Source organism: Scylla paramamosain, chromosome 16 (genome assembly GCF_035594125.1).
Source record: "Scylla paramamosain isolate STU-SP2022 chromosome 16, ASM3559412v1, whole genome shotgun sequence".
In the NCBI taxonomy this organism is placed as follows: Eukaryota; Metazoa; Arthropoda; class Malacostraca; order Decapoda; family Portunidae; genus Scylla; species Scylla paramamosain.
Window position 1 is genome coordinate 3395740 of NC_087166.1, and position 12698 is coordinate 3408437.

At 44.7% G+C, this 12698-nt stretch overlaps 1 protein-coding gene and 1 long non-coding RNA gene across 6 annotated transcripts in view; one reads left to right on the forward strand and one right to left on the reverse strand.

Moving 5' to 3' along the window:
• LOC135107895 (homeobox protein abdominal-A homolog) overlaps positions 1-12698 on the reverse strand; it is a 149305-nt gene that overhangs the window by 108583 nt on the left and 28024 nt on the right. The gene's annotated exons all lie outside the window — the stretch shown is intronic.
• LOC135107896 (uncharacterized) overlaps positions 1-12698 on the forward strand; it is an 85611-nt gene that overhangs the window by 70622 nt on the left and 2291 nt on the right. The window lies entirely within an intron of this gene.

Consider the following 12698-nt stretch of genomic DNA (forward strand, 5'->3'; position numbering starts at 1 on the left):
TGGGGTGGTGATGACTGACAATATGCAGCCTATAATAAGAGAATAAGCGCTCATTAGCAGTAACAATCGTTGTGGCGGCACCGTACTACACAGACAAGAATTTCAGGAATGTAAAGACTGAAATGTAAGCGTGCAACAAATGACATTCTCGTCAGCTTTACGGTCACGTTGCCTCCATAGTGGAGCCAAGTGCGACATGTAGGACGACACTTTCAACAAAAGGTAAACGTGACGCCTAGCGAATATAGAATAAAGCAAAATTTTCTTAACGCCAGTAAACCTTGCGACAGTGGCCTTCAGCCTTGATCCCCCTCCCTTTATCGCTTGAGTTTTTGCAATAAATTTCAACTGAGGCTTTAGGGAAAAGACCTCACATGGAAAACTTCTCGGATATATTAACACCCGGCCGACTTTTACTTAGTTATGGTAATGGTAACAAGGTGAGGGCGCTCCCGGTAATCCCGGGCGGCTGACGAAGCGGGTCCTCGCGGCCGCCGCGGCGAGAACGGAGTCCGACAGGGCGGGGCCGCGGCCTGCACGTGTTAGTGAGGTGAAAGAAAAGGTGTTCATATATATATATATATATATATATATATATATATATATATATATATATATATATATATATATATATATATATATATATATATATATATATATATAGAGAGAGAGAGAGAGAGAGAGAGAGAGAGAGAGAGGAGAGAGAGAGAGAGAGAGAGAGAGAGAGAGAGAGAGAGAGAGAGAGAGAGAGAGAGAAAGAGAATTCAAAATTAATCAACATTCAGCAAGTGAAATAGTGTAAAGAACACCCCTTTTATTGAATTTTATTCTTGTTTCGTAATAACCTGATACTATTTCTTTTGAATGAGTTCAAGTCATAGGAAGGGAATGCTGCTTGTGCATGGATTCAGACACATAAAAGATAAAAGTGGACGATTTTGCTGAACTTCTGCACGAGGAAAATGGACAAAGCAAATGTGATAATGAGTAACAAGACTACTGCGGCTTGACTGCGGCAGGAAGAAGCCCTGCAATTTGCAAATTGAGAAAAAGTATTTCCATGAAAACAACACCAAAGGTTACACAGAGTTGCAGGATTGTGGTGAGGCGCGACAGAGTGGAGAAATTTACAGAAGAGGAACTGGTGGCAATGGTAGCCATTGATTGTTTTCCGTTGTATTACAAGCATTTATCTTATGAATATAGTGTCAGCTTTGTTTATAAGTGCACTTATTGCAACACTGTCCATAAATGCGTTTCAGTTATCACCGCAGGGTGCCTGAAGTTCAATCAAGCCCAAAATGAGCCAAAATGTCACCCATTACATTGGACAATTAGCCTTATCAGCGCCCATCCTATACACCATTAAATACAGGCATTATTCACTCCATGTTTGTTCCCATTTATCCAATGACTCCCTCTCTCTGTGTTCAGTGTCGGGTGCGGGCAATCGGGGCTCACTGAGGGCTGCCCCCGCTCCTTAACATCCCCTCGTGCCACCCTGACGAGGCCCAGATCCGGTGCAAGCTGGGAAGAACGAGTAACATGGCGTGGCACGATACTAGTTTCTTAATTACCAACGTTACTACTACCAGTGGAGCATTTGGGAGAATTCTGGGGGGCGCACTGAGGTGGCTGCCGGAAGGGGAGGAAGGGAGGGAAGGCAGGGATAGCAGGGAGGCGCGAACTGTAGTTACGTCTCGGAACATTTAGCACAATGGCTGTTCAGCAAATTAACACTGCTGGATGCCGGAAAATCTCGCGGTCCACCATCAGGCAGAGTTACCGAGGTGCACCAACACTCGGGTTATGCTCACGGAAACAGTCCCAGCCACGCTCCACCCCTCCCCTCGTCATTCACGGCAAGGGTCTGCATTCCTCTTTATATACTCTAACGCACGAGACGCTGATTCCAAGGTGTCGGTGTAGTTAAGGCAACGCACCATGAAGAAAGCAGAACGACTTCTTGTGTCTGGTTGCATTTTTATTGTTTGACTTTTTTTTTTTTTTTTCCATTTCCGTGTGAAAATAGATATTCTTCCGCACTCAAGATAACATGATACTCTGTCCCGGTAGTTTTTTTGGTTGTATGTGATGATCCTCGTCGCGGGTGGCTACTTCTCAGGCACACAGGGAAGTATCTAAGATTGTTATAATTACCCATGATGTGTGCAGGGGGCGTGAAGCGTAACTCAAAATTACATGATACCCAAGTTAACTTTTTTACATTTACTGAGGAACGTCGTTTGGGTGCCGGGGAATGCGACCAAAGAACACCAGACAGGCCGTTAAGAGACTCGCCGCCACGACTTACTTAATACATATCCTTTGCCTTTCACGACAGACACGTCAGCGCCAGGTGGAAGAACAGATGCAATTATACACCAATTACACCCGCGTGCTCCTGTGCGAGTCCCGTGCACACCAGACCTGTTCCGAGTGTGCTTCTTAAATCGTGTAGAAACGAAAGGAGGGAAAAAAGTGCATTGGTGGGGGCTCATCTGCGATTCATGTGCGAATAAGTCATAGGGTTTTTATGTGGTGTAAGGATTTAATGGTGTCTCAGGGGTGGTGTGCGTGTGGCCAGCCAAGGGAGGAGGGAAGGGGGAAGGAAGGGATGGTTAAGAATATGACATGTGGACCGCTAGAATGCTGCTTGAAGTAGTGCAAGAAGGAGTCTTCGAATGACTGAGTGATGAGTTGAGGGAAAAAATCTAAACAGTAAGCTGCAGACAAAGACCGTGAAGCGAATCAAGAGAACTAATGAGTTCATGAATAATTTTACGGATCAGATAAGAATTAAAGAGATTATATTTGTATATGAAAAAAAAACAAAGAAAAAAAACAGAGGAACGGAAATATGAATGAATTACTAAATAAACAAACTTATGACGAAGGGGAACAAGGAAAAGTTTGGTGGTGTAATCATGATTTAGTCTCCTTTGCAGCTGATGGGTGCAGGCTCGTTCTGTTCAGTGGCCTCAATGTGTGGTTCAAATTTTGTGTAGCTACTTAGACCATAAAGTTTGGCGAGACAGAGGAGAAAGGTGAAGGCAATAACACTTTCCCGTAGACACACCTCGCTTCAATTCCGTTTTACACTCCGCCATAAAACCTCGATTGAGAATCTTGCTGGGGAAAGCGTCTCTCGTCAATTTTTTTTCCTTCTTTTTATTTTATGCCTGCGCTGGTATGTTTCTGTCAGTGTCTTTGGAACGTAAAGTCTTCAGGCGATGGCGGAGAAAGGCGACCACTGCTATTCATAGTTCATGGTGGATGTCATATCTTTAAGGTATTCCGTTTCTTCCATTCTATCATATTGTCTCTTTCTTCCTGCCCTTTCACTTTCCCTTACGTTCCACCTTCCTTCCTCACCTTTTTCTTTCTCTCACCGTCCCCCAAACCCACCTCCCCTGGACTGACTCCTCAACCTGGTTTCTCCTTCACCCGTCTCCTTGTCCCCCACCACCGAACCCTCACTCACTCCTCTCATCTCCAGCCCCCAGCCCGTCCCTCTGCACAATACACATGCAAGAGAGGCACACAAAGGCAGCTCGCCACATTGATAATAGCCCGGCCGCCTAAAGAATAATGGTCTTCCTTTCATCACGGAACGGTGGGCTGCCTCTTTGGTTGTCCCGTCGACTCGTGTTTAGGATAATCCGGCTATGGTTTGCCATCACTCAAATTAGGCGTTCCTTCCTCGCAATTAAGGGCATTGTTACGCGTAGGCCGGCACACCTGCACACACCTGCCATCACTGGGAGGTAAAGTCGCAAGCCTGTTAGCGTGTGTGTTTGTGTCAGTCTTAGCCAGCATAGCACTTTAATTTTTTATACATGACTAAGGACAGGTTCTATTATGGGCAACTTGGATGACATAACATGATGGAAGAAAGGGGTTGGTGTTAGTCTTCCGTAAAACTGGGAAATTTATGCCCTCGTGATGACAGCAACTCGGTGAACTTCATTTGTGATTTACGAACCAAAATGAAAATGGACAGAGAATGATGGAAAGTTGTTCAGTAGTCGCACCTTTCACTCAGCGACCCTTCATTCTTTTTTTTTTTTTTATGTTCATACAAGTTAGTTGTGCTTTATTCAATCTGCAGAAGAATGTACATAGTTTTGTTTCTCCTGACCAAAAGCACTTAATCGGCTAAGGAATGTGTGTGTGTGCGTGTGTGTGTGTGTGTGTGTGAGAGAGAGAGAGAGAGAGAGAGAGAGAGAGAGAGAGAGAGAGAGAGAGAGAGAGAGAGAGAGAGAGAGAGAGAGAGAGAGAGAGAGAAATTCATGAAGTGAAATGAAAAAAAAAAACTTATTGCTTAATGAATTAGAAGGAATAGGTAGAAAATGAAAATGAAGGAAGGAAATGAAGAAAAAAAGTAACCGAAAACCATAATAATCAAACACACACACACACACACACACACACACACACACACACACACACACACACACACACACACACACAGACACACACACACACACACACACAGACACACACACATTCTTACCTTCCCGCTTTTTTCTACACAAACCTCACTTCAGCCCTTCACCACAACCACCTCCACCTCCTCCTACTTCTCCTCCTCCACCATTCCTTCCCCTTCTTCTCCTCCTCCTTCTCCACCTTAAAAAAAGCAAGATAATAATGCGTAATCCATGATGAAGAGTGGAAGCTGTTAGCGTTGGGGGATGGCGGTATCATCCCCGTAACAGCCGCGGCCCACTGAGTACCAGGCGGGTAGTTGGGTCATTAACATCCACTCGCCCTGGTAATGACCATTAAGGGGAATGTGTTCGTGTGTTTGTCATGCGAAGTCTTTAAAACCTCGTAGAAACAATTTGCAACATAAATCCTCTATCCTCCCTCTCCCTCTCTCCTTCCCTCTTGCCTCTCCGTCCCTCTCTCCTCCTCCTTCTCTTATATCGGAGGGTGAGTGTTGGAGGAGAGGGAGATCTAATGGGTGGACGTAATGGAGACCAAGACTGGAGGTAAGGAAGGTGGGTTAATTATCGACAGACAGAATCGTGAATTTTCATGGTAAAACGAAAGGAGGTAAAACTGAATCCCCACGTTCCTTCTTACATTCTTTATTCCGGCGACTCTCCCTCTCCCTGTTTTTCATTTTATTTACTTATTCTGCCTTCATATTTTGTTATTTTCTTTGTTTTCTTAACTGTTTTCTGTCCGCCGATGTGCTGGTTTCCTCTTTTTACCTGTTTCCTTCTCTTCATATCGCTTCTTACCTCCCTCACTCCCTCTTCCCATTTTCTCCCACCTTGCTTTCTTCATTTTCATCAACTATATGCTACTTGATTTTTTTACTCGTTTCTTTTTCTCTCTGATTCTCGTTTCCTTTAACTTTTGTTTTACCTGTGTATTTCTTTCTTTATTCTGTGCATGTTTCTATTTCCGTATATTTTTGCTTCGCCCCGCTATTGTCAGTCTACCCTTGCCTCCCACTCCCTCCCTCTCCCTCCCCCCTCAGTGTCTATCTCCAGCTCTTCTCTCCAAGGTAAAACAGGTTGGGTCTTCTCCGTGTCAAGTCAGCAGTAATTGTGGTTTTGCTGCCTGAGATAACGGTACCATCCTTCCCTTCCTCCCTCACTCCATTCTTCTCTCCCTCCCTCTCTTCCCTCCCTTCTTACCTCTCCCTCACCTTCTTCTGTCCTCCCTCCTTCCCACCTGCCTTTAGTCCTTCTCTCTTCTCTCCCACCTCCTATTTTACTCTCCATCCCGCCTTCGTTCTTTCCTTTATCTCCCTCGCCGCTGTCTCTTATTATCTCCCCTCTCTTCTATCTTCGTTTATTTACACACTTTTCCTGCCTTCTCTCTCTCTCTCTCTCTCTCTCTCTCTCTCTCTCTCTCTCTCTCTCTCTCTCTCTCTCTCTCTCTCTCTCTCTCTCTCTCTCTCTCTCTCAAACGTGTATGTGTTTGCGTGCGTGTGTGTGTGTGTGTGTGTGTGTGTGTGTGTGTGTGTGTGTGTGTGTGTGTGTGTGTGTGTGTGAGAGAGAGAGAGAGAGAGAGAGAGAGAGAGAGAGAGAGAGAGAGAGAGAGAGAGAGAGAGAGAGAGAGAGAGAGAGAGAGAGAGAGAGAGAGAGTTTCGTAAATGTAGGTCATAATTATAGAGTTCGCGAAGGCCTCTCATAAAAAAAAAAAAAATCAGACAGACAGAGAGACAAGGGAACCGACAGGCTGACGAGAGAGAGAGAGAGAGAGAGAGAGAGAGAGAGAGAGAGAGAGAGAGAGAGAGAGAGAGAGAGAGAGGGGTACAGCTGACAGATAGACTGACTGACAGGGAGGAGGAAGATGGCTGGGTATTGATTCGTATCATATGTTATGCATCGTAAAGTTTCTTGCTAGTGGACAAGAATGAAGATAATTTTAGCTTTTTTTTTTCTCGGGGTCTTTTCTGTTTTCACCCTTTGTATTTTTTCGCTTTTCCCGAATTTCTTCTCACCATTTTCTTTCCTTTTTCTTTTGTTCTCTTCTTCTCCATTGTCTTTTTCTCTTTGTCCTACTCTTTATCCTCCTTTTCGATCTTTTCCTTTTCCTCCTCCTCCTTCTCCTCCTCCTCTTCCAAATGTACTTATTAGAAGTCTAGCATATTTTTCCCCTCTAATATTACTCTTTACTATAAAATTCCACCGTCTCCCCTTTATATAGAAGATAATGCGTTCTTTTCTTACTCTTCCTGTCGGCTCGGTTGCCAACAGGAGGACGGTGGGTGGAGAGAAGTCCGATTCTATTCTGTCCTTTTGTTCCGCCCTTAGGAGCAGTTCAGTGAATACATTTATTATGAAATTAAAGACCTTCCTGCAGGTTCCTATACTTCCCATCCCCGTGTCTTTGTTCTATAGTACCTCCCATTTTCTTTATTTTCCTCATCCTAGTACCTGAGACCCTTCCTCTTCCTTTCTCTTCCCCTCCACCTAATTCCTCCTGCGCCGCACCTTTCTTCTAACGCAGGTACGCTAAGGCAGCACCAGGTGGCTTGATATTGATTCCACAACCTGGAGTTCGACCCCCTAACTATGACATTATTGACTATGAAAAACAATTTACTAACCATGGTCGTAGTTTTGCCAGGCAGGAGTGCGCACCCGAGGACGCAGCGCCGCTAACGAAAGGGATACGCTATGGTCACTTTGGGCGCTGTAATGCCGGTAGCCACGCGCCATAAGTGTCAAGTAGGGGTAATTAGTCATGAATTAGTTATTTATGCGCACGTTGTAGTCATTTGCGTGTTTGTCTGGGCGTTGCGTTAATGTGTGCTTCGCTGTATTGTTGAGGTGTTGATGTAATGGTCTCTCTGTGTGTGTGTATGTGAGTGCGTTTGTGTGTGCGTGTTCCTTTGTATGGAAATATTCATTAGTGAGGGTGCTTCAGTTCGTCTCGATGAATACTTCAGGTAATATTTGCTCGGATATTTTACTTTTCCCTTTCTGTCCTTGTTTAGTAGGTATGGTGTGTGTTGTCACTTAGTGGAATGTGGTGTCATCTGGTTTAGTGTGGAGTCACGTGATGGGATACAGTAGTAAATGGAGGAGAATGGCGCCATTAAGTGGGGAAATGGAGCAATGTGGCGGTGGAGTCGCATGGTGGCGCAGTGTGGCGTGTAATGTTGAATGGTGGCGGTGACTTTTTTTTCTTTTTAATAGAGAAAATTACTTTATATCTCTTGCAGGCTGTTGATCTTGGCGCGAGATAGCACAGAAAAATTACACCAAATGAACCAGAAAACAAACGAACGACATAATGTAGCTTCAAATTCACCACTTTTCAAAAATGTTCAAAAACGTGCTATATTTGGGGCTCGACATTCATAAGGCTGTGAAATATTACAGCACTCTCCCTCGCTCTTTCTCCTGGCACAGTTTACATGTTTTATGGAACCGTCGCCTTTGTGGGCCACCGAACCGGAGTCTGCTTGGAACACGGAGGGCCTGGGTGCCACTGTGTCTCATATGCTCCTTAGGGCCTGGCACAAGTGGTCGGCGGGCGAGGCTGTGTAATGTAAAATACTGAGGCCGGTGTTGAGGGCGGCAAGGGGCTGGGGGCGGGGGCAACACTATGTTTCTTAGTTGAAAATAACGCTGAACGATCCAACTTTGAGGGTTTCCTGTTGCAATTGTCGTTAGGTGTGTGAAATAAGCAGGAACTTAGCTATATTTACAGGCCAATTACGTCTAAACTGCTGCTGTCGTGGGTGAGTGAGAGACGCCTCAGGGAACCGAAGGACAGGGCCTTTAGGAGTTCTCGATGGCTAGTTGGTGTCGTGTGCGAGGAGTCAGGGCGGCTGGGGTGGTCGTGTGAGGCTGAGGCAGGCTGCTGAGGGGGTGTTGTGAAGTGGGTGCTTAACGGCTGAGTGGGGCTGCTGAGCGAGTGTTGTGAGGCAAGTGTTTTGAGTTAGGCTGAGGGCGTGTGCTGAGTACCGTGAACTTGTGCGTGGCGGTGGCGTGGCAGCTGGGGAGGTGAGTGTAGGTAGTGAGTGCGGTGGTGTGCAATGGATTGGCAAGTGAATGTTGCAGGATAATGATTTGTGTAGGTGTGAAATGAGTTGAGTGATGCGTTGAGTGAGTGTTGTGAGGCTGGCCTGGGTATTGGGAGAAGAGGTGAGGGATGACGGGGCTATGTAGCATGATGAACAGTATGAGGAGACAATATGCGCCGTGTTTGGTGAATGATTGGTTGTATTTCCTTTTCAAACGAGGAGTCCAACACCACATTTCGTAAATTTATGCACGTTTCGTGATATGGATCGAGCACACACACACACGCACATATACACTCGCATAAACTTTTTTGTCCACACATCTGATGATCTAATGATGTATATTCCTCTTCTCGTAATTAAAAGGAGTCATAATGCTCGCTATGTTACAATGAAGCGTCAATTTTATTGTATGTGATGTGTTCATTGTATTCTCCGTAGAGTTTATCACGGTGACAGTTCCAGACATTTTCTTTCATTTTATCTTTTCATTATTAGTCCGTATTGTGTTTTTATTCTCTCTTTAGAACCCGCAAATGCTTCTCTGTGTTCTTGTTTAGGGGCCTTGAAGCAAGTGACCCTATTCATAGTACATGGCTCAGTTTCACACCCAGATGACACAGTTAAAGCCTCCGAAGGGTGAATCTGTAATCCACACCGATTTCATCATCCCTTCCCCCATCTCTCTCTCTCTCTCTCTCTCTCTCTCTCTCTCTCTCTCTCTCTCTCTCTCTCTCTCTCTCTCTCTCGCTCTCGCTCTTGTACAGTTTCCCTTCTCTCCCCTTCACATTCCTCCTCCTCCCCATTCTTATCCTCACCCCCAGAGTCCTCTCACACAGCCAGCTCCCCTTTCCCACCGGCCTCTCAATGCAACATATTCTGTGGGTACTTGCAAGTTTGGGAGGCATAATATGCAATTGGGTAAATCACCTCCTTTCGGAATATAGCGCAGTGATAAAAATTGCAGTCCCTTAATGCATGTGTTGCAGGATGTTGCGAGATAAAACGATATGTAGAATTCTTGTCATATGAAGGACTTATGAGGCTCTGGTATCCTGCTGGGGCTTCTCAGGACTCCTTGTAATGTGTGCTGCTTCTCTTTATCTCCAAATTATGCAGTTTTTATACGTAGAGTTTTTTAAGCTAGGATTTTAAAAGTTTTGGTAGAAGCCCCCACACCCTTCCTTTTGACTTACTAACACACCTCGTAACATTTTCACGCAACATTGGCCTTTTTCAGGGTAATGGGTATTGCGTGTCGATGTGTTCTTGAGTCACGCTGGATGCTGGGCTTGCATGGACGATAAAGCATTTTGTTCAGGTTCTCTATTTAGTTTTTTTTTCTATATTATTTGATTTTTTTTCTGTTCCATTAACATATACATACATGCAGACGTCCATTACTTATTACACACACACACACACACACACACATACACACACACACACACACACACACACACACACACACCACATGTCACAAACACACACCCACAGCAATCCCTCAAGGCCACGAGTAGATTTGTTGCCCCTCAATAGATAAAGAGACAAGAGACAAATACGAAATGCTTGAGGCCATAGCGAGGCGCGTCGTGAATACTCAGTAAATGTAATTCCTCAGTGTTACAGTTGCCATTTATCACCCTGTGTGTTTGTGAAGGAGGTTGGCAGGAAGGGCAAGGAAGGAGGGAGAAGGGGAAGGAAGGGTTGAAGGCAAGAAGGGACAGAGTGACGTGTGGAGGCAACAGAAGGAATGTACATAGACGGAGTGAGTATGGATAGACGGAGGGTGAGCATGAGGAGGGAAAGGTGACTAAAAGGAGTGAAGTAGGAAGGGAGAGTGAAATGTGAAGGCGTCCAGGGAGGGAGGAGGGAAGAGATAGACGAACGGAGAGCTTAGGAAGGAAAGACGAGTAAAAGAGATGAGAGGAAGGAAAGGGTGGTCTTGCGGAGGGAGAAAGAATCGTGTGAGTAAATGGAGAGAAGGGTGGTGAGGAAACTGTGAAGTAGAGAATGTAAAGGAAAGAGTATAGTGAAGGAAAAAGGCTTTGAAGTCCACGTGTAATAGAGATGGAAATTAAGAAAGATAATAGAATAGTGGAATTCATGGACACGGGGGAGCGAAATAAATTAGAAAATTTATGGCGACATTTAACGCAATTCATAACGGAACAGCATAAATGAAAAAGAACAGTCAAATGACGTAGGGGTAATTAATCACGAACTAAAATAAAACGAAACCATTTAAAAAAGTGACAATAAAGTAAATCCCCGAAAAAATATCAAAATAAAAACTGTAGAAATTAAATATTTTAACACCTATACGAAGAGAAATAAACAAGAATGAGAGAGAGAGAGAGAGAGAGAGAGAGAGAGAGAGAGAGAGAGAGAGAGAGAGAGAGAGAGAGAGACTGTCAGAAAGATTTTAAGATTAACGAAACGATCGACAGGGTTATTGAGAGAGGCGGAGGGGCTCAGACCGGCTGATAGTTGAACAGGTGCACTTGTGAGCACCTCGTCATTAACAATACCTGATGGACGCGACCACATTGAGGCATAAACCCGCGGCGCATTATCTCCGGAGAACTCTTACTGGACAGGGGGAGGAGGGAGGGAGGGATGGAGGAACGGGCTGAAGGGAAGGAAGGATGGGAAGCACGGGATGGAGGGAAGGAAGGAAGGAAGGGAGGAGGGGTGGCCGATATCAGTGAATGCGTCGTGGCTGAACGGAAAACGACATTTACCTCGTTAGAATTTACGGGCGACTCAATGGTGGCAGTTTTTCCCTCCCCGAACGTGGGTTACTGTTGTCAGGGCAAACTCTGCGGTGTTTCTGCACATAAGTTATGGCCTGTAATTATCGGTAATGTGGATGTTCTTACACGTTGTGGCGCCGGGTATGGGAGGCGGACGGGGCTGCTCCACTTTTTGCTACCGTGCTGTGGCCACCCTGTCACCCTGGCTGGGGTTTTATTTTTATGACATCTTATTACTTGATCGTTTCCTTGTGTGACTATCAACCTCCCACTCTCTCTCTCTCTCTCTCTCTCTCTCTCTCTCTCTCTCTCTCTCTCTCTCTCTCTCTCTCTCTCTCTCTCTCTCTCTCTCTTCGACTCTATCCTTATTTCCCTCTCGTCCTTATTTTCCATGTAGTTTTGTTTTGTATCGTCTGTTCCAATCATTCCCTTCTCGATGTTTCTTTCCTACTTTTTTTTTGTATCTCATCATTCTTCCTTTATTTTATGTGTCTTCTATTTTTCCTGTTCCATTTTTATTATTTTATTTTTTTCCCTACTTCTATATTCTTTTACATCCCTTACTCCACATTCTCCTCGCTCTCCTATCGCTTTCTTTGTTATTATCTTTCATAATCGATTTATTTATTTTTTATTTTTTTGTAAATATTGTTGTCCTCGAAGCGTGATTGACAGTATTTTTTGTGAGGTTTTCATTGTGTGTGTGTGTGTGTGTGTGTGTGTGTGTGAGAGAGAGAGAGAGAGAGAGAGAGAGAGAGAGAGAGAGAGAGAGAGATCATGCAAGAATATAGCATCTGAAGAAACTGATATTTATAGCATGTATAGCTTGCAAAATTCCTGCTCTGATAATCACTCACCTGCCTGACATTCACCTGCCCCACGTGTGACCTCTTCCCAATGAGTCAGGTAGGTGTGCTTGTGTGCCTCAGTTACCTTGCCACTACGCAGTTAAGGCAACCACCCTCCGCTACCTTGACCTCTCGCAAGAATAACAAAAACAGGTGCTACTACTACTACTACTACTACTACTACTACTACTACTACTACTACTACTACTACTACTACTACTACTACTACAACTACTTTTGCGAAAAACATTGAATAACTAGAATTTTGTGGCGGTCCCTTTTCTTATTCATGCGATAAGAGGTAAAATATAGGAATTGTGGGTGGGAGTTAAGAGGAAGAAACTTTGAGGTAGGAAAAAAAGAGCTCAGAGAGAGAGAGAGAGAGAGAGAGAGAGAGAGAGAGAGAGAGAGAGAGAGAGAGAGAGAGAGAGAGAGAGAGAGAGAGACTGTTTCAATATATTCTTTTTTAGTATGTAGGGTCGTTATTAAGAAAGGAGCTCGGAGTTAGGAGGAGAGAGCTTGGAATTAGGAAAAACGGGCTTGAAGTTAGGAGGAAGGACTTCCTCACACACACACCCGGAAATTACTGGTATG